General features: G+C 47.0%; 1 protein-coding gene across 3 annotated transcripts in view; it reads right to left on the bottom strand.

Moving 5' to 3' along the window:
• BCAR3 (BCAR3 adaptor protein, NSP family member) overlaps positions 1-21206 on the bottom strand; it is a 261311-nt gene that overhangs the window by 56444 nt on the left and 183661 nt on the right. The gene's annotated exons all lie outside the window — the stretch shown is intronic.

Genomic DNA, 21206 nt, shown 5'->3' with positions numbered 1-21206 from the left:
AGACTGATTGTTCCGGGAAATTCATACATCAAAAATTATTTTTGAAAGAAACCTATGTTGCCCCACAACCTCTCTGTGTCTCTCAAAAGCTGAATGTATCTAGGAGCTCTGAAAGTAGCAATCGAAATAAATAATCCTGAAAAATTACTTAGAATTAGCCCCCACAACTCTACTACTGCACTCAGAAACAAAGACAATCATCAGGCCACTGATGATTTCACAGCTCCTGAAATGAAGCTTTCAGCAGTGGTAATGGCAGCTGCCTCTGCCACAGCCATCAGCATCACCATCAATCTCTGTGGCTGAGCTGGCTTTTCTGAGCTGACCTGGCCAAGTCACCACAGTCACTGTCGGCTCACCCTGAAAGTCAATCAATTGGATTTACTGAGCACTTACTGTGTGCAGAGCACTCACTGTACTTGGGAAAATACAAAACACTACTAAAACAGACACATTCCCTGTCCATAATAAGTTTATAGTCTGGCAGCCCACCATTGCCTAATTTATTAATTCATTCATTCAATCATATTTATTGAGCGCTTACCGTGTGCAAAGCACTGTACTAAGCGCTTGGGAAAATACAACAGTCACATTCCCAGCGAGTTTACAGTCAAGATGGACGGAGGGGGGAAGCAGGGAATGGGACAGACCAATTCAAATAAATAAAATTACAGACATATACATAAGTGGTGGAGGATGTGAGGGGGAAGAGCAAAGGGAGCAAGTCAGGGTGATGCAGAAGGGAGTGGGAGATGAGGAAAAGTGGGCCTTAGTCTCCTCTTGGAGGAGATGTGCCTTCAATAAGGCTTTGAAGTGGGGGGTGAGTAAACGTCGGATTTGAGGAGTAAACGGATTTGAGGAGGGAAGGCGGATTTGAGGAGGGAAGGCGGATTTGAGGAGGGAAGGCGTTCCAGGCCAGAGGCAGGATGTAGGCTGGGGGTCAGTGGTGAGACAGGTGAGATGGAGGCACAGTGAGAAGGTTAGCACGAGAGGAGTGAAATGTGTGGGCTGTTAGGGGTCAGCGGTGAGACAGATGAGATGGAGGCGCAGTGAGAAGGTTAGCACGAGAGGAGTGAAGTGTGTGGGCTGGGATGTAGAAGGAGAAAAGTGAGGTGAGGTAGAAGGTTGAGCAAGGTAATGGACTGCTTTAAAGTTTATGGTTCTATAATGGTTCCCGGCCCCAGAAGAACAGCAGAGGACAAGGAAAGCAGATCTTGTCATTTCTCCCCTCTTGTCCCTTCCCCTTGTTCCCTTTCCCTCCTTTCTCCTACTTTCACTGTTTTAAAAAATTGTATTTGTTAAACACTATGTGCCGGGCAGTGTACTAAGCAGTAGGGTGTATACAAGTAAGTCAGGTTGGATACAGTCCCTGTTTCCTGTGGTGCTCACAGTCTCAATCCGGAGGCACAGAGAAGTGATTTGCCCAAGGTCACATAGCAGGCAAGTGGTGGAGCCAAGATGAGAACTCATGACTTTCTGACTCCCAGGCCCGTGCTCTATCCACTCCACCATGCTGCTTTCACTTCCAATCCAGTCCCGTGCACTTTCCATTAGACCACGCTGCTTCCCCATCATTATCAACTGATTCGCACAGCCCCATTGGCCTTGTCAGGGTCAAATGGCAAGACTGCCCTGATTTAAATGGGAGTTCTGGTCAACTTACAACAAACTCCCTCTTGAGAGACATATCTACAGGCCCAATCTACACTGGATCTTATCTTTTATTAGTATTATTAATATTTATCATTATGGTACTTGTTAAGCACCACGTGCCAAGCATTGTTGTAAACACTGGGGTGGATACAAGTTAATCAGGTTGGACGCAGCCCCTGTCCAATGTGGGGCTCACACACTTAATCCCCATTTTACAAACAAGGTAACTGAGGCACTGAGAAGTGACCAGCCCAAGGTCACACAACAGATATGTGGCAGAGCAGGAATGAGAACCCAGGTCCTTCTGTCTCCCAGGTGCGTGCTCTCTCCGCTAAGCCACAGTGCTTCTGCTGATTCAGATGGTGAAGGCAGACAAGGAGTTAGGATAAGAGATTTTTTCTAAACGTTCCGGTCTAAATTTTGGTCTCCCTCCTTAAGCTAGACAAAAATGGAGGGGAGGTACCCTCCCCTTTACGCTTTTCTCTAGTGACCCCCTCAGGCTGTCTGACAGATAAGCATCCCTGGCACAAGGAGAAAAGATATCTGTCAAAGAACAATGTGGGGAAATACTCAAGAGGATAGACCCCTGAAAGCAACTCCAGTTTCATCTGGGGGTACCCCCATTCCTCTTTCACCCAGGCAGGGGGATTAAAACTGATTTAAGAAAGGGTCCGGGGAGTAGGCATTGTTTCCAACGTCAAGTTTCCATGGTCAGCTTTTATACCAGATGACCGTACTTAGTAACCATGGAAACTGCAGCACAGCCAGCCAGCCTCATTCAACAGATCCTCAGCTCCCAGCAGCCACAAGCTTATCCCTTCGGCATCTGGCCTGATCGCTGAGAGGAGCAGAGACAGAGGGGATGGATCTGAGAAAAGAAGCCAGTGGTTGATTTGGGGAGGCTATTAGGACCCTCACATAGCCCCCTCCCAAAGTCTTATTAAAATAACCTCTCCTCCAAGAGGCCTTGCCTCACTAAGCCCTCATTTCCCAGATCTGTACCCTTTAATCAATCATATTTATTTATTGAGCACTTACTGTATGCAGAGCACTGTATTAAGCACTTGGAAAGTACAATTCAGCAAGAGACAATCCCTGCCCACCACGGGTTTTAGCCCTCGGGGCATTTACCCCACCCTCAGCCCTACAGCACTTACATACACATCCATAATTTATTTTAATGAATATCTTCCCCTCTACACTGCACGCTCCTTGTGGGCAGGGAAAATGTCTGCCAACTCTGTTGTCATTCATTCATTCATGAGGGCTTACTGTGTGCAGAGCACTGTACTAAGTGCTTGGGAGAGTACAGTACAACAATAAACAGACACATTTATCCTGTACTGCATTCTTCCAAGGATTTACTGTATTCATTCATTCAATAGTATTTATTGAGCGCTTACTATGTGCAGAGCACTGTACTAAGGGCTTGGAATGAACAAGTCGGCAACAGATAGAGACAGTCCCTGCCGTTTGACGGGCTTACAGTCTAATCGGGGGGAGACGGGCAGACAAGGACAATGGCAATAAATAGAGTCAAGGGGAAGAACATCTCCTAAAAACAATGGCAACTAAATAGAATCAGGGTGATGTACATCTCATTAAACAAAATAAACAAAATAAATAGGGTGGTAAAGATACATACAGTTGAGATGAGGAGTACAGTGCTGAGGGGGTGGGATGGGCGAGGGGGAGGAGGAGAGGGAAGGGAGGAGAAGAGGGCTTAGCTGCGGAGAGGTGAAGGGGGGGGTAGAGGGAGTAGAGGGAAAAAGGGGGGAGCTCAGTCTGGGAAGGCCTCTTGGAGGAGGTGAGTTTTAAGTAGGGATTTGAAGAGGGGAAGAAAATTAGATTGTCTGAGGTGAGGAGGGAAGGCATTCTGGGACCGCGGGAGGACGTGGCCCAGGGGTCGACGGCGGGATGGGCGAGACCGAGGGACGGTGAGGATGTGGGCGGCAGAGGAGCGGAGCGTGCGGGGTGGACGGCAGAAAGAGAGAAGGGAGGAGAGGTAGGAAGGGGCAAGGTGATGGACAGCCTCGAAGCCTAGAGTGAGGAGTTTTTGTTTGGAGCGGAGGTCGATAGGCAACCACTGGAGGTGTTTAAGAAGGGGAGTGACAGGCCCAGATCGTTTCTGCGGGAAGATGAGCCGGGCAGCGGAGTGAAGAATGGACTGGAGCGGGGTTAGAGAGGAGGAAGGGAGATCAGAGAGAAGACTGACACGGTAGTCTAGCCGGGATATACAAGAGCCCGTAGCAGTAAGGTAGCCGTTTGGGTAGAGAGGAAAGGGCGGATCTTGGCGATATTGTATAGGTGAAACCGGCAGGTCTCAGTAACGGATAGGATGAGCGGGGTGAACGAGAGAGACGAGTTAAGGATGACATCGAGATCGCGGGCCCGAGAGACGGGAAGGATGGTCGTGCCATCCACGGTGTTAGGGAAGTCTGGGAGAGGACCGGGCTTGGGAGGGAAGATGAGGAGCTCAGTCTTGCTCATGTTGAGTTTTAGGTGGCGGGCCAACATCCAGGTGGAGACATCCTGGAGGCAGGAGGAGATGCGAGCCTGTAGTTCTCTCTGTACTCAGTTCTCTCTATACACAGTGTAGTTCTCTCTGTACACAGTAAGTGCTCAATAAATTCCACTGACTGATTGTTTGATGTAGAGTGTGACCTGTCTGGGGAGGGTAACTCCTGTTAATGGGCAAGCCAAGCTGTGGGTCATAGAAGCGGAGAGAAAGAGAAGGGGTGGAGAAAGGGATAGAGACAGGGGAAGAGAGAGAGGTGGGTAGAAAGAAGGGGGGACAGAGAGAGAGAGAGAGAGCAGAGGAGAGAAGGGGGAGAAAGAAGCAGTAGAGAATGAACAGGGGAGTGAAAGCCAAGGGAAGAGAGAGTGGGGGGAGAGAGAGAAGGGGAGAGAGATGGGGGAGTGAGGGAGATAGGAGGGAAGATAGAAGGGGAGAGAAGAGAAGGGGGAGAGAGGAGAGAGAGAAGGGGAGAGAGCGAGTGAGAGAGTGCTCAATGGTCCACATCTTTCTTCCTCTTCAGCCTGTCATTTTAAGGAGGTATTGGGGAAAATGACAACTCTGGCTCCAATTTTCCTCTAGGGACAGCATCTGTTCCCAGTGACTATTCCCAGGAGCAAAAGCTTCACATGGCCATCAAATTGCTCAGTTCAATTTCCCAAGACAACTGCCGGGACTCCTTTCCCTCTTCAAAGACCAGCCCTACCTCCTAACCCAGAAACCCAGATGGCTTCATGGAGATGAGAGTATCTACGAAGCCCAGCGGCAATCCTCCCAGCCCAGCCCAGCTAAGATTTCCAATCTCTGGTACTGCTCCTTTGTCCCTGCAGCATCCCACTGTCTCAGAAAGGTCCGCATGAATGAACGCTCAGGGAGAATCAGACGTTCTTATTTCTAATGCCTCCTTCCAACTGCACAAGCTGCAGAGACTGAAATCACTGACCACGGGGATTGTGGTGTCATGCCAGGAACAAAGAGTCAGTGTCCCATCACCTCGAAATGGAAATTTGGCAATCCCGCTTCCAGGTACCTTGGGAAGAAGGTTAAGATAAGTGGGCATTTGTGTACTCTCAGGTACGATGCCAAGCTGGCATCGATGTGTAGGTGGGCTCCTGAGGACACCCGCCTCAGCTGCCATAAGAAAAAGGAAAACCACTCTCCCTGCCTATGCACAACATCAGTGGGGTAAATATGTAGATGATACTGTGGGTTTTTTTCTTTTATGGTAGTTGTTAAATGCTTACTATGTGTCAAGCACTGTTCTAAAGCCCTGGAATAGATAAAAGTTAATCAAAACAGTAAGTAGTTCACTAACTGAAAGAGGCACACTGGCTGGACTTTTAAGAGGGATGAACTGGCTAAAAGACAAACCTTATCCTTGTCATCAGTGGTATTTATTGAGCACTTACTATGTGCTGCTGCTGCTGATGATGGTGGTATTTGTTAAGTGCTTACTATGTGCAAAGCTCTGTCCTAAGCACTCGGGGGATACAAGGTAATCAGGTTGTCCCACGTGGGACTCACAGTTTTCATCCCCATTTTACAAATGAGGGAACTGAGGCACTGAGAAGTGAAGTCCCTTGCCCAAAGTCACTCAGTTGGCAAGCAGCGGAGCCGGGATCAGAACCCATGACCTCTGACTCCCAAGCCCGGGCTCTTTCCACTGAGCCACGCTGCTCCTCTACTGCTGAGCACAGTACTAAGTGCTTGGAAGAGTATGACAGAGTTGGTACACATGTCCCCTGCCCACAACAAGCCTTCTCCCTGCCCTCATCCAGCCCGCCACACAGTCCCTACCTCTCTGCCCTGAAGAGCAAGCTGCACAATCAGTTGTACTTACTGAGTGCTTATTATGTGCAGGGCACTGTACTCACCACTTGAGAGAGTACAGTATAATCAAGTTGGTAGATATGGTTCTTGCCCACAAGGAGTTTACAGGACACCCCGGAGCGGAAACAGCCTGGGGGTTTTGACCTTTCTTCTACCTGCCAGGAAAAAGCAACTCTGCTACAGTATAAAACTCCAGATGCGACAGAAATCATGACACATCAAGCCCAACTCGGTATAGGTGGGTGAGAGAAGCTGCCACAAAGATTTCCCAGAACTGCCCACAGTAAAATGTGTTTCATCAGAAGACCTTGGCTTCGTGGCAAGGGCACGAGCCTGGGAAACAAAGAACCTGGGTTCTAATCCAGGCTCTGTCGATGACTTGCTGTGTGACCTTGGGCAAGTCATTTAACTTCTCTGAGTCTGAATTTCCTCATCTGTAAAAGTAGGATTCAATATCTGTTCTCCCTATTTAGACCGTGAGCCCCATGTGGGATAGGGACTGTGTCTAACCTGACTGGCTTGTATCTACTCCAGTCCTTAGAACAGTGCTTTAGACATAGTACGCACTTAATAAATGCCAAAATAATAATAATAGTAACACCAATAGGCCAAGATCTTATTTAATAATAATGATAATAATAAGCACTTAATAATGATGGTATGTGTTGAGCACTTACAAGCACTGTTCTAAGCAGGAGGAAGATACAAGGTGATCAGGTTGTCCCCCATGGGGCTCACAGTCATAATCCCCATTTTACAGATGAGGTAACTGTGGCACAGAGAAGTTAAGTGACTTGCCCAAGGTCACACAGCTGATAAGTGGCAGAGTTGGGATTAGAACCCATGACCTCTGACTCCCAAGTCTGGGCTCTTTCCACTAAGCCATGCTGCTTTGTGCCAAAAACTGTAATAAGCTCTGGGATAGGTACAAGATAATCTGGTCATTTAACAGTTAGCAATCTGGACTTTGAATCTAGCAATCCTACTTCAAATGTCAGTAGGACCTCACAAATCTCTCTATTCCTCTAGACCGTAAGCTTGTTGTGGGCAGGGAACGTGTCTGTTTATTGTTACATTGGACTCCCCCGAGCGCTTAGTACAGTGCTCTGCCTACAGTAAGCACGACCGGATGAATGAATGAATGAATGAATGAATGGTCAGACACCAACCTGTCCCACCAAGGCTTCGCATCAGGTCTTTCCCAGGGAGATGCACACCAGACGGAGAGCGAAGTGAGGGTGGAAACATATTATTATGGTAATCCCAATGGATTGTGTGTTGCTTAGCAACAGGACACTAGGGGATGTTATCCAGGGTGCAGTGGTCACACCTGGAGACCTTCCAGTTCTCTACCAGTCTCGACTACAGGAGGGAGAGTCAAGCAGAGGCCTGCCCATTCCATTCCAGCTTGGCCAGTGGCTAGTGAGTGGAAGGCAATCTGCTACAAGTCAAAACCCACCTGTGCTGGGCAGCAGCGGCAAGGGAGAAAGTGGGGGGTAGAGACTCAGGTTTACTGCGTGGAAGGCGGCAATGGTAAACCACTTCCATATTTTTACCAAGAAAACTTTATGAATACACTGCCACAATGACTGCATATGGAGGTGGGGCGTTCTGGGAGAGGTGTGTCCGTGGTGTAGCTATGGGTAGGAGACAACTCGACGGCATAAGACATCAGAGCTGCCCATCTGAGAATTTGGGAGTCAGAAGGATCTGGGTTCTAATCCAGGATCTGCCACTTTTCTGCTGTGTGTCCTTGGGCATGTCACTTCACCTCTCTGTGCCCCATTTACCTCATCTGTAAAATGGGGATTTATATTGTGAGCCCCTTGTGGGACATGGACTTTGTCCAACCTGCACCAGCATTTAGTACGGCACTTGGCGCATAGCAAGTGCTTAACAAATACCATTAAAAAAAATAAAATAAAATCTAAGACGACTTGTTGAGTATTGCTGCTCGCTAACCAACTCGGGAGAAAGGACTGTGCTGGTCAATGGACTCTGTTGGGATGGGACATTGATCTGACATGTGAAACATGAGAGATTTTAGGTGTGGGGTTTGGGTACCAGGTTTCCTCTTTTGGATTAGTTTCTCTTTTAGGGCTAAATCCCGCTACCTCCAAAGATCCTGTAAAGAGGCACAGCACAGCAAGCAGCAAAATCAAGAGTGGAAGGTATGGATGTGTCCATTTCAGCCCCAGGTCAGTCAGTCAGTCAATAGTATTTATTGAGCACTGACTGTGTGCAGAGCACTGTATGGTGGTATTTGTTAAGCGCTTACTATGTGCAAAGCACTGTTCTAAGTGCTGGGGGTGATCCAAGGTGATCAGGTCGTCCCATGTGGGGCTCACAGCTTTAATCCCCATTTTACAGGTGAGGTAATTGAGACACAGAGAAGTTAAGTGACTTGCCCAAAGTTACACACCTGGCAAGCGGCAGAGCCGGGATAGAACCCATGACCTCTGACTCCCAAGCCCGGGGTCTTTCCACTGAGCCACGCTGCTTCTCATAAGTGTTTGTGCGAGAACAGTATAACAGTACACAGGCACATTCCCTGCCCACAGTGAGTTTACAGTCTAGAGGAGGAGACGGGAATTAATATAAATTACAGCTATGTATATATTGCTGTGGGGCAGGGAGGTGAAGATGAATAGACTGTAAGCTCACTGTGGGAAGGGTATATCACTGTATCGTTGTATTGCACTTTCCCAAGTGCTTAGTACAGTGCTGTGCACACAGTAAGCACTTAATGACTACAATTGAATGAATGAATGAAAAGGAAAGGAAAGGAGGGCTTAGTCAGGGAAGGCCTTTTGAAGGAGATATGCTTTAAATAAGGCTTTGAAGAAGGGGGAGAGTAACTGTCTGGATATGAGGAGGGAGGGCGGTCCAGGCCAGAGGCAAGATAGGGGTGAGAAACCAGTGGCGGGATAGACGAGATCGAGGCATAGTGAGAAGGTTGGCATTACAGGAACAAAGTGTCTTCCCAACACTTCCTTTCCTAAAGTGGCCCAGAAACCTTGCTTTATGAAGATCAGAACTTTTTGTTATCCATGCACCCACAAATTAGAGATTTAAAGGAACACAAACACACACATTCCACACACAGCGCACAAACATAAGCTTTGTTTCACCACACTCCATCTGTCCTGGGAGTACAATGCTTTCCCAGTGATCCAAATTTCAACTGGACCCATTCCATTGGTTTCCCCTCCATCGACCGTGAGCAAACGCATGTCCCAAAGGCTTAGCTTTTTTTCCTGTTCTTTTGCAGTCGTGTTTTGTGCTAGAATGACACGGACAGCGTCCCTAGGTTTTGTTGGGTTCTCTCTGCGATACTCTGCCGGGAAAGGGCGTGGAGGCAGGATAATGCCATTAGCTCTGATCAAACTTGGAATAGCAATGTGCCAGATAGTCCTGGCAGCCACTGGCTCGGTTGCTGTGCCCACTCTGTTCTTCTGACATCTACTAATATGCGGCAACATTTTTGGCCCCTGGGCTAATTAAAATACCCTGGAACTGAGCTTCAGGGATGGCGTCAGTGGGATCATAAAGTGAGCAATGGAGAAGACTCACTGGAAAATGGGATGAGCTCATTATTAACCTCTTCACTGATCAATAAACCAAAATACAGGGTGTATACACACACACACACACACACACACACACACACTCCTTGATTTACAATATTTCAAGTTACAACAAACACCACTTATAAGGTTTCACTTGACAACTTGATCTAGTTGGATAAAGCATGGGCCTGGAAATCAGAAGGACCTGGGTTCTAATCCCCGGCTCTGGCACTTGTGTGCTGTGTGACCTTAGACAAGTCACTTCACTTCTCTGTGCTTCAGTTTCCTCATCTGTAAAATGGGGATGTAAACTGTGAGCCCCATTTGGGACAGAGACTGTATCCAACCTGATTAGCTTGTATCTACCCCAGCGTGTAGAACAGTGCTTGACACATAGTAAGGTCTTCACCAAGTACCACCATTATCATCATTATTGACTTCATCAGAGTGATGGCTCCATCACTCAGGAGACATGAGGAAACTGGGAAACCATTTTAAAAGCCACTGTCGGGGGTGGGGGAGGCAAGTTTAAAAAGTTTGTGGGAGCAGAGTGAGAGAGTGAGGGCTCGGGGTGGTGATGAGTTAACCGATCATCAGAAACACTGAAACAGGCCCACTTTACCTCCAATGAAATGTTAGAGTTTCCATGATTGGATAACCATATCATGGAAACTCTCTGACTCAAGAGAAATGGATGAGGGCAATAACTTCTAGACTGTAAGCTCTTTGTGGACAGGGAACATGTCTACTGACTGTTATTTTAGGCTCTCCCACATTTAGTACAGTGCTGTGCACACAGTAAGTGCTCAATAAATACCAATGATTGATTCATTGGTGATGGAGTCTCCCATCCTGAGCCAGATTAAGCCCCACTTATTCAATGGGGTAACTGATTTTTGTCCCCATTATGTACTGCATGATATGATTGTGCTATCACACGTTGTGATAAACGTGGTGATATACATGTGATATACGTGATATACATAGGTGGTGGGGTGAGGAGAGAGGTAGTTAGAGCACCTGGGTTCTAATCCCAACTCCACCACTTGACTGCTGTGCGACTGCTGTGAGACTTCTGCAAATCACTTAACTTCTCTGTGCCTCAATTACTTCATCTATAAAATGGGCATTAAGACCATGACTCCTACATGGGAGAGGGACTGTGTATCTAACCCAGCACTTAGTAAAGTGTCTGGCACATATAAGCACTTAAATACTGTATTAAAAAAACAATAACAGGTTGCAGGCAAAGGAGAGACAAAAAGGGAGGGGGAGAGAGAGATAGAGAGAGAATTCAACTAGACTGTGCAGAATCTCTTTCCCTGCACTGACAGATTATACTGGAATCTGGGTGGGGAGATATGACCGAGCCCCTTGGACAAATAGCTTCCCCTTGAGGACTCCATCCTCCTCCTTCTCCATGGGCAGAGCCGTTGGGCTCCGTCTGCCAATCCCAGGCCAGGAAAATCTGGCAACAGGTCCTGCTGCAGGGACGGAGGTTGGCAAGGAACAATGTGAAGCAGCGTGGTTTACTGCATAGAGCCCAGGCCTGGGAGTCAGAAGGACCTGGGTTCTAATCCTCCACCACAAGTCTGTGGTGTGATCTTGGGTGGTGTAAGCCCATCAAAGGGCAGGGACTGTCTCTATCTGTTGCCCATTTGTATATTCTAAGCGCTTAGTACAGTGCTCTGCACATAGTAAGCGCTCAATAAATACTACTGAATGAATTTCATTTCTCTGGGCCTTAGTTCTCTCATCTGTAAAATGGGGATTATGACTGTGAGCAGCCCCATGTGGGGCAGGGACTGTGTCCAGCCTAATTATCCTTTATCTACGCCAGTGCTTAGTTAAATGCCTGGGACATAGTAAGCCCTTAACAAACACCATAAAAAAATGCTGCAAAGCAGAACCACTTTTCTCATAGGAACAAGGTAATAAATGTGGGATTGGTTCAATGTACCACAACCAGATACCACCCTGTGTTTACCAAAAATTACCCCAAATTGTGTATGCAGTCAATTAATTATGCATAACCTTTGGACATTTGCTCTTGACCCCATTCCCTCTCCCCCCGCCCCCAACCCCACAGCACTTATACACATATCTTTAAATTATATATTTAAGCAGCAAGGCATAGTGGACCTGGGAGTCAGAAGAACATGGGTTCTAATCCCTGCTCTGGAACTTGTCTGCTGTGCAACCTTGGGCAAGTTATTTCAGTTCTCTGGGCCTCCGTTCCCTCATCTGTAAAATGGGGATTGAGACTGTGAGCCCCACATGGGATAGAGACTGTGTCCAACACAGTACTTGTACCCACCCAAGTGCTTAGTACAGTGCCTGACACACAGTAAGTACTTAATGAATACATTATCATTATTTCTTCATATTAATGTCATACTAATGACAGAATCCGTCTTATTGAGGGATTTATGATGACTCCTGTAGACTGTGAGCTCATTATGGGTAGATATCACTGATGTCTATCAGGGGCAGACGTCTATCAGCTCTATGAAGAAGCATTGTGGCAAAGTGGATAGAGCCCAGGCCTAGGAGTTACATGGTCATGGGTTCTAATTCTGGCCCCGACACACGTCTGCTGTGTTACCTTGGGCAAATCATTTCACTTCTCTGGGCCTCAGTTACACCTCATCCGTAAAATGGGAATTAAGAGTGTGAGCCCTACATGGGACAGGGACTGTGTCCAACCTGACTACCTTGAATCTACCCCAGAACTTAGAACAGTGCTTGGCACATAATAAGTGCTTGACATATACTATTATTGATTATTATTATTCTCCCAAGCACTCAGCTTTGGGAAAGAGATCTAACATGATATACTTAGAATATTCATATACCTCCAAGCTTTACATTATGAGGGCTGGGGATTCAGGCAAACCGGATGGCTGCCTATCCCAGTGAAAGAATTCCAAGTTTGCAAACTCTTTAAGGGTAGAAATGGTGTCTACCTATGCTGTTACACTCATCCAACTGTACTCTCATGGCTCAGTGGAAAGAGCACAGATTTGGGAGTCAGAGGTCATGGGTTCGAATCCCGGATCCACCACTTGTCAGCTCTATGACTGTGGGCAAGTCACTTAACTTCTCTAATAATATAATGATGGTATATTTCCAGGATCTGCCCCTGGCCTGCTACCTCAGCCTCCTCCCAGGTCTCCCTGTCTCACCCCTCTCCAGTCTGTGCTTCTCTCTGCTGCCCAAATCATTTTTCTAAATGCCATTTCTGCACAGCTCCCCAATTCTCAAAAACCCATTCCCCCTCTAGATCATAAGCTCTTGGGGGCAGGGTATGTGTCTACCAACTCTGTTATACTGTTCTCTTCCAAGTGCTTAGAACAGTAAACACTCATCCCGGATCTGCCACTTGTCAGCTGTGTGACTGTGGGCAAGTCACTTAACTTCTCGGTGCCTCAGTTACCTCCTCTGTAAAATGGGGATTGAGACTGTGAGCCCCACATGAGACAGCGATTATGTCCAACCTGATTTGCTTGTAACCACCCCAGAGCTTAGTAGAGTGCCTGGCACTTAGTAAGCGCTTAACAAAAACCATTATTATTATTGTTAAGTGTTTAACCAACACCATTAAAAATAAAAAATTTGACAATACTGGGGATTAACTGTGAGCCTCACGTGGGACAACCTGATTACGCTGTATCTATTCCAGAGTTTAGAACAGTGCTCTGCACATAGTAAGCACTTAATGAATACCAACATTATTATACACCACTGATTGATTAACATTCAGCAGAAACTCTTGAACCCTGGGAAGCAGCGTGGCCTAGTGAAAAGAGCATGGGCCTAGGAGTCAGCGAACCTGGGTTCTAATCCTGGCTGTGTCTGCTGTGTGACCTTGGGCAAATCACTTGTCTTTGCCTCAGTTACCTCATCTTTAAAATGGGGATTAACACCTACTCCCTCATAGTTAAACTGTAAGCCCCATAACATGGACCGTGTCCAACCTGATTAAGTTGTATTCATTCCAGTGCTTAGAACAGTGCTTGGCACACAGTAAGTGCTTAACAACTACCACAGTTATAATTATTATTGCTGGCTCAGGCATTCAATCAGCTCTTTCCCTCCTACTTATGCACTTTCTTCTTCCAATACACCCCAACTCATTGTGTCTTGTTTTCTCATCTGGGGGAATTATGAGCCCCACATGAATTCCATGAGGGACGTGATTATCTCGTAGCTACACCAGAACTTAGTTCAGGGCTTGGAATATAGTAAGCACTTAATAAATACCACAATTATTATAATTATTATTATCTCTTCTACCACAGGCCTCAGTCATGCCTCTCCCCAAGCTGGAATTCCCTCCTCCTCCAAATCTGACAGACCACTGCTCTCCCCACCTTCAAAGCCTCCCTAAAAATCACATCTCTTCCAGAAGGTTTAATCAATCAATCAATCAGTGGTATTCACTAAGTGCTCACTATGCAGAGCGCTGAACTAAACCCTTGGGAAAGTGCAATAGAACAGAGTTAGTAGACACATTCCCTGTCCACAGTGAGCTTACAGTCTAGAGGGTGAATTTAAGAATTAATGTCTCATTTCTCATATGTGTGATGGCTTATTATTTACATGCTATCTTGTGTATAAAACCCCCTTTTTCTCTTCCTCCTGTTATTTTAGCATCTCTCTTCTCAGCTAGGGTGTAGGTCTCTTTGGGACAGGGACTGTGTCTACACACTACATTGTGGAGAAGCAGCGTGGCTTAGTGGAAAGAGCACGGGCTTGGGAGTCAGAGGTCGTGGGTTCTAATCCCAGCTCCACCACTTGTCAGCTGTGTGATTTAGGGCAAGTCACTTCACTTCTCTGTGCCTTTCAGATACAAAATCTGTAAAATGGGGATTAAGATTGTGAGCCCCATGTGGAGCAACCTTATTATCTTGTATCTACCCTGGTGCTTAGAACAGTGCTTGGCACATAGTAAGCACTGAACAAATTTGATCATTTTTATTACTTTCCCTTGCAATGAGTACAGTACTCTGCACAAAGTGGGTCCACAAGAAATACTAATCACATCAATACATAAATAAGTAGCTAGTGACATCAAGCTTAAAGCTCAGAAATTACAATCTGGGGGAATCCTGAGGCAGTGTGGCCTAATGGAAAGAGCACGGGCCTGGGAATCAAAGGACCTGGATTCTCATCCTAAATCCGCTACTCACGTGCTTTGTGCCCTTGGGCAAGTCACTTCACTTTGCGGTACCTCAGTTATCTCATCTGCAAAATGAAGATTAAGACTGTGGGACATGGACTGTGTCCAACCTGATTAGCTTCTATCTGCTACCCCAGTGCTCAGTACAGGGCCTGGCACCTAGTAAGTACTTAACAAACAGCATTAAAAAAAACCACAGAAAAAAACCTTTCAGTTTTCCTGGACAGAGTATGAAACTGCCCTTGGAGTTAATGATTAACACAACTCTAAATAAATGAGGATTACTAACTGCCACAGGATTATCTATTTGATATGATAAAGACAAGCTGGAAACCATCTGGTTGGTTGAGATACATTATCTGTTGCAAATCCAAAAGGGCATAAGAGAAGGAGCTCCAGAAAAAGAGATGGAAAGGAGTCTCATATAAGTGCTTAAAACAGTGCCTTACCCATAGTAAGTGCTTAAAAAATACCATGATTATTATTATTATGCTGGCAACAACATCCCTTGAATCAGCAATAGGCTGACTGCTCTATCCCGACTAACACAGAAGCCAAGATTACCAGCTGGTATCTTGGGTGGCCCAAATTCCAACATTTTCCCGATACAGTAAGTAGACTGTAAGCTTGTTGCGGGCAGGGAACTGTATATTGTTATGCTGTTATTCCCAAGTGCTTAGGAGAATGCTCTGTACACAGTAAGCACTCAATAATGCAATTGGGTTGATTGATGGTGTCCTGTGAGCCTCCTCTATGTGTGAGATACTGCATGAATCTCTCGGGAAAGTGCAATGTGAAAAATGTTCCCACAAGGTGTTTACATGCTAACAGGAGGTAGAAGTAATAATAACGATGGTATTTGTTAAGCACTTACTATGTGCCAAATACTGTTCTAAGTGCTGGGATAGATCCAAGGTAATCAGGTTGTACAATGTGGGGCTCACAATCTTAATCCCCATTTTACAGATGAGGTCACTGAAGCACAGATGAGGGAACTGAGGCAACGAGAAGTTAAGTGACTTGCCCAAAGTCACACAGCTGGCAAATGGCAGAGCAGGGGTTTGAACCCATGACCTCTGACTCCAAAGCCCGTGCTCTTTCCAGTGAGCCACGCTGCTGAAATGCTTACAGTGACCTTGGAGTTTAAATAATCAATTGATCAATGGTATTTATTGAGTGCTTAATGTGTGCAGAGCACTATACTGAAGTGCTTGGGAGAGTACAATATAACAGATACACACAAAACACAGATCTACTACGTCCCTGTCTAGAAGGAGCGAAGGCTAGAGGGGTAGGAAAGGAGAGGGCGCCTGGTCCGAAGGCACCACTGGATTCTTGTCTGGGCACAAAATTAACGTGGCTTAGTGGATTGAGCATGGGCCTGGGAGTCAGAAAGACCTGGGTTCTAATCCCAGCTCTGCCACATGTCTGCTGGGTGACTTTGGACAAGTCACTTCACTTCTCTGGGCTTCAGTTCCCTCATCTGTAAAATGGGGAGAGTGAGAGACCCATGTGGGACAGGAACTTTGTTCAACCTGATTAATTTATATCTACTCCAGGGCTTAGAACAGTGTCTTGCCCAAAATACGTGCTTAAAGAAACACCATTATTATTATTATTAGCATCCCTAAGGAGGTGTAGAGTCCAGGGATCAAGTCCCAGCTGCCCACTCCTACACGCTTAGATGACAGACTTTTAATGGAGGATTTAAGCAGTGCTGCCCTTAAGTCCTGTCACATGAAGCCACTTAGACTCCTGCTAAGCCCCAGTCCCTGCAGACTCAATATACTCTTGGTGGAGAGGTTTCGGGGGTCCTGGCTCCTGGCTGGAGAGGAAAGGCAATTTAGATTTAGATTTAGAATAACTCAGAGGTGGAAAGACAGAAACACAGAAGAAAACCTTTTAACCTTCTGCTTATGAAGGCGCTAGCATCCTTAAATGCAATTACTTAGAGGAGCAGCATGGCCTAGTGAATGGAGCACAGGCCTGGGAGTCTGAAGGACCTGGATTCTATTCCTGGCTCTGCCACTGGTCTGCTGTAGGACCTTGGGCATATCACTTCATTTCTCTGTACCTTGGTTACCTCATCTGTAAAATAGGAATTAAGACTGACTCACATGTGGGATGTGGATTAGGTCCAAACTGACTAGCTTGTATCTACCCCAGCACTTAGTATGGTGTCTGGTACATAGTAACCACTTAAATACCCCTAAAGAAGATACTTACCATATGGTTAACACTCTCTTTAGCACATATACATATATGTGTACTTGAGTATTTTTTTTGATCAATGAATAAGTATTTTTATGATTGACTCCCCACAGTCAATCATACAATGAAAAACAAAATCATTGTTTCTCAGGCAGTGAAAAACCAGTCATTAAGTGGTTTTTGGTTTTGGGGTTTTTTTAAAAAGAAAAATGATCTGGGCAGCAGAGGGAGGTTATGCCCTAGAGTGGGGAAAGACAGGAGGTAGAGAGGTCAGTGTGGAAGCAGATGCAGTAGTCTAGGTAGAAATAGTAACTGCTAGAATCAGCACAAAAGAGTTTGGATGGAGAGGAAAGGGTGGCTTTTAGAAATATTGTGAAGGCACAACTGATAGGATATGGTGACAGATTTAATTATGTGGGCTGAATGAGAGAAATCAGTCTAGAATCATGCCAAAGCTCCGGGCTTGTGAGATCAGAAGAATGGTAGTGTTGCCTTCAGTGTCAGCAAAGTCTGGGGAAGATGGGGTTTGGGTGGGAAGACCTGTTCTCTCTCCCCCATAGATTGTAAACCTGTGAGGGTATAGGCTCTCTGGTTTTATTGACCTCAGCAATTAGCACAACTTTTGACGCATAGTAAGGGCTTAAATACCTCTACCGTTATTATTACTATTATTATAGTACTGACCCTGCTCTTCTTCCATCTTTCCCATCAGGGTAGACAACACCACCATCCTCCATGTCTCACAAGCCCATAACTTTGGCATTATCAACTCATCTCTCAACCCATATGCTCAGTCTGTCACCAAATCCTGTCGATTCTACCTTCACAGCATTTCCATTAGCTTGCTAGTACACTGATCCCAGCACTTATCACATCCCACCTTGACTAATGCATCAACCTCCTCGCTGACCTCCCTGCCTCCTGACTCTTCGTTCTCCAGTCCTTAGGTTTACTCTACTGCCTGGATCATTTTTCTAAAAAAAACAAACAAAAAAACATTCAGTCCATGTCTCCCTACTCCTCAAGAACTTCCAGTGGTTGCCCATCCACCCCTACATCCAACAGAAATTACCACTGGCTTTAAAACGCTCAGTCAACTCTCTCACTCTACTTAGACCGTACGCTTGATGTGAGGAAGGGACAACCTTGTATCTCTAGACAGTGAGCTCATCTCTTGATTGTACGCTTGTTATGTGTCTGCTAATTCTGCTGCATTATACACTCCCAAGGGCTTAGTACAGTTCTCTGCACATAGTAAATGCTCAATAAATATCACTGATAAAAATACTATTCATATCTAGCTTGTATGTAGCTTTCCAAGATGCCATCAATGGCAATGGGGCTGTGAGAGGCAACAGCACCAGTGCCAGAGGTCTGAAGTGGAGCAACCCCACCTGAGCCATGCACAGAGTGGAAGCTTCGCTGACCCCAACTCCCCCATCTTTCTGGGGTCTAGGACTGTGCCAGCAGGAAGGGAGGCTGAGCCCTCGGGTCCCTCCTTCCCACATACATCTCTGATCGTGCCAGAGAGAAAGGCTGCCGTTGGGTAAGCCAGGGGTCAAAAACTGAGCCAAGAGCAAGGTCTCCACCATCCCACACCCCTCCCCCATCACTAGAGACCTACAATTGCGCCAGGGGAAGGGTCACAGAGCCCTCTGGTCCCTCCCCTCACAACAGAGGCCTGGGATCACACCTGAGGGAAGGGTTGCCCTCTGCAGAAGGGTGCCTGAGGGCTGAGCAAAGGGGATGGTCATAGTACCCCAAACACCAGAGGCCCTGAACTGCCCAGAGGGAAGAGACCCCGAACCTCTTGATACCAGGGGCAGGGGACACCGACAACCTCATCCATCCCTCCACCACACACACACACTCCTCCCATCACCTTTACAATATCCCCAAGATCCACCCTTTCCTCTCCACCCAAATGGCTACCTTACTGCTACTGGCTCTTGTTATATCCCGGCTAGCCTACTGTGTCAGCCTTCTCTCTGATCTCCCTTCCTCCTCTCTCGCCCTGCTCCGGTCTATTCTTCACTCCGCTGCCCAGCTCATCTTCCTGCAGAAACGATCTGGGCACGTCACTCCCCTTCTTAAAAACCTTCAGTGGTTGCGTATCAACCTCCGCTCCAAACAGAAACTCCTCACTCTAGGCTTCAAGGCTCTCCCTCACCTCGCCCCTTCCTACCTCTCCTCCCTTCTCTCTTTCTACCGCCCACCTCGCACGCTCCGCTCCTCCGCCGCCCACCTCCTCGCTGTCCCTCGGTCTCGCCTGTCCCGCTGTCGACCCCCGGGCCACGTCCTCCCACGGTCCCGGAACGCCCTCCCTCCTCACCTCCGCCAAACCAATTCTCTTCCCCTCTTCAAAACCCTACTTAAATCTCACCTCCTCCAAGAGGCCTTCCCAGACTGAGCTCCTCTTCTCCCTCTACTCCCTCTACCACCCCCCCTTCACCTCTCCGCAGCTTAACCCTCTTTTCCCCCCCATCTCCCTCTGCTCCTCCCCCTCTCCCTTCCTATCCCCTCAGCACTGTACTCATCTGCTCAATGAAATGTACATCGCCTTGATTCTATTCAGTTGTCATTGTTTTTATGAGATGTTCTTCCCCTCGACTCTATTTACTGCCATCGTCCTCATCTGTCCGTCTCCCCCGATTAGACCGTAAGCCCGTCAAACGGCAGGGACCGTCTCTATCTGTTGCCGACTTGTTCATTCCAAGCGCTTAGTACAGTGCTCTGCACATAGTAAGCGCTCAATAAATACTACTGAATGAATGAATGAATCTGTGCACCAGGAATTTGGTACTGCACAAGGAAGGACTCCTCAATCCTCCCACTATTCCCACCCTTCCGCACACCAGGACCCAGGCCCCTCCAAAGAAGCAGGAGAGTAGTTCACCAAGAAGACAGCAACGCCAGTCACCCTTACCACTTGATAATCTTCACCCATTCACTGTGGACCACTATAATGACTTGCCAATAGCAGTTTAGACCTTGTGGATTCTCTCCGGTTCTTGCCCCAGTTGCCAAATTAGCCACCCTTGGCTACTGGCTCTACAGATCAGCTGCTGCAGCTCCGGACTTTCTTTCTGTTATGCCCTAGCCCCCCCCCCCCCCCCACCATGTGCCCTCAGTTCACTCCCTCTCATTCCCCCCAACCCTGCCCCTCCCACCCAGCAACTTTCGTTATCTCCCTCCCCACAGGCCAGCCTTCCTCGGTTCACCCCAACCCCTCCCCATCCCTGTCACCCCCACCCAGTGCCCTCTTCATAACTCTCCCCCAGTGTTATCTTAATAGTGGTGGTATTTGTTAAGCGCTTACTATGTGCAAAGCACTGTTCTAAGCACTGGGGGGATACAAGGTGATCAGGTTGTCCCACGTGGGGCTCACAGTTTTAATCCCCATTTTACAGATGAGGTAACTGAGGCACAGAGAAGTGAAGTGACTTGCCCAAAGTCACACAGCTGGCAAGCGGCGGAGCTGGGATTATCTTCTATTAACTCACTTCATTCAACCCCTCCCTATCTCCCCATCCCCACCCCCTGCACCCTCCCCACAGCTTCAGCCAAGCACAACCTGTGGAATCCCAGCTCGCTGTACCTTGATCTCATCTTCCAACTCTTCCCACATCCTCCCTCTGGCCTGGAACTCTCTCCCCCATATCTGAAAGACCATCTCCACCTTTAAGCCTTATTATAATCACATCTCCTCCAAGAGGCCTTCACCATCTAATCCCTCATTTCCCCTACTCTTTTTCCCTCCTGTGTCACCTAGTTACTTGGGTTTGTACCCTTTAAGCACTTGATATCCACCCCACTCGACCTCACAGCACTTAAGCACACATTGGTAATTTATTTCAAGGCCTGTCCCCTCTTATAGACTGTAAGTTCCTTATGGACAGTGAATGTGTCTACTTGGACAGTGAATGTGTCTACTATGTTGTACTCTCCCAAGAGCTTAGTACAGTGCCCTGCACACAGTAAGTGCTCAGTAAATACCATTGATCGATTGATTGAAGGGGATTTTGAGATCACCAAGAGTTCCGAGTTCTGTGCTGCCTGTGACCCCAAAATGAAAGGATTTCCCAGCATACTGACTAGTCTTTGGACAATTTAGAGTGTTGCAGCAAAACAAGTGGTTGTCAGGGAGAAAACCTGCAGGGAACCTAACTACTTATCCTGGGAAATTCAGAGACATCCTGATAATTTACTCCCTGGGCCCAGCAAAGTGGCCAGGGTAGTGTCCTAG

The sequence above is a fragment of the Ornithorhynchus anatinus genome, chromosome 4 (assembly GCF_004115215.2).
Source record: "Ornithorhynchus anatinus isolate Pmale09 chromosome 4, mOrnAna1.pri.v4, whole genome shotgun sequence".
NCBI lineage: Eukaryota > Metazoa > Chordata > Mammalia > Monotremata > Ornithorhynchidae > Ornithorhynchus > Ornithorhynchus anatinus.
Note: the sequence above shows the minus strand (reverse complement) of the source record. Positions and strands in the feature narration are given on the sequence as shown.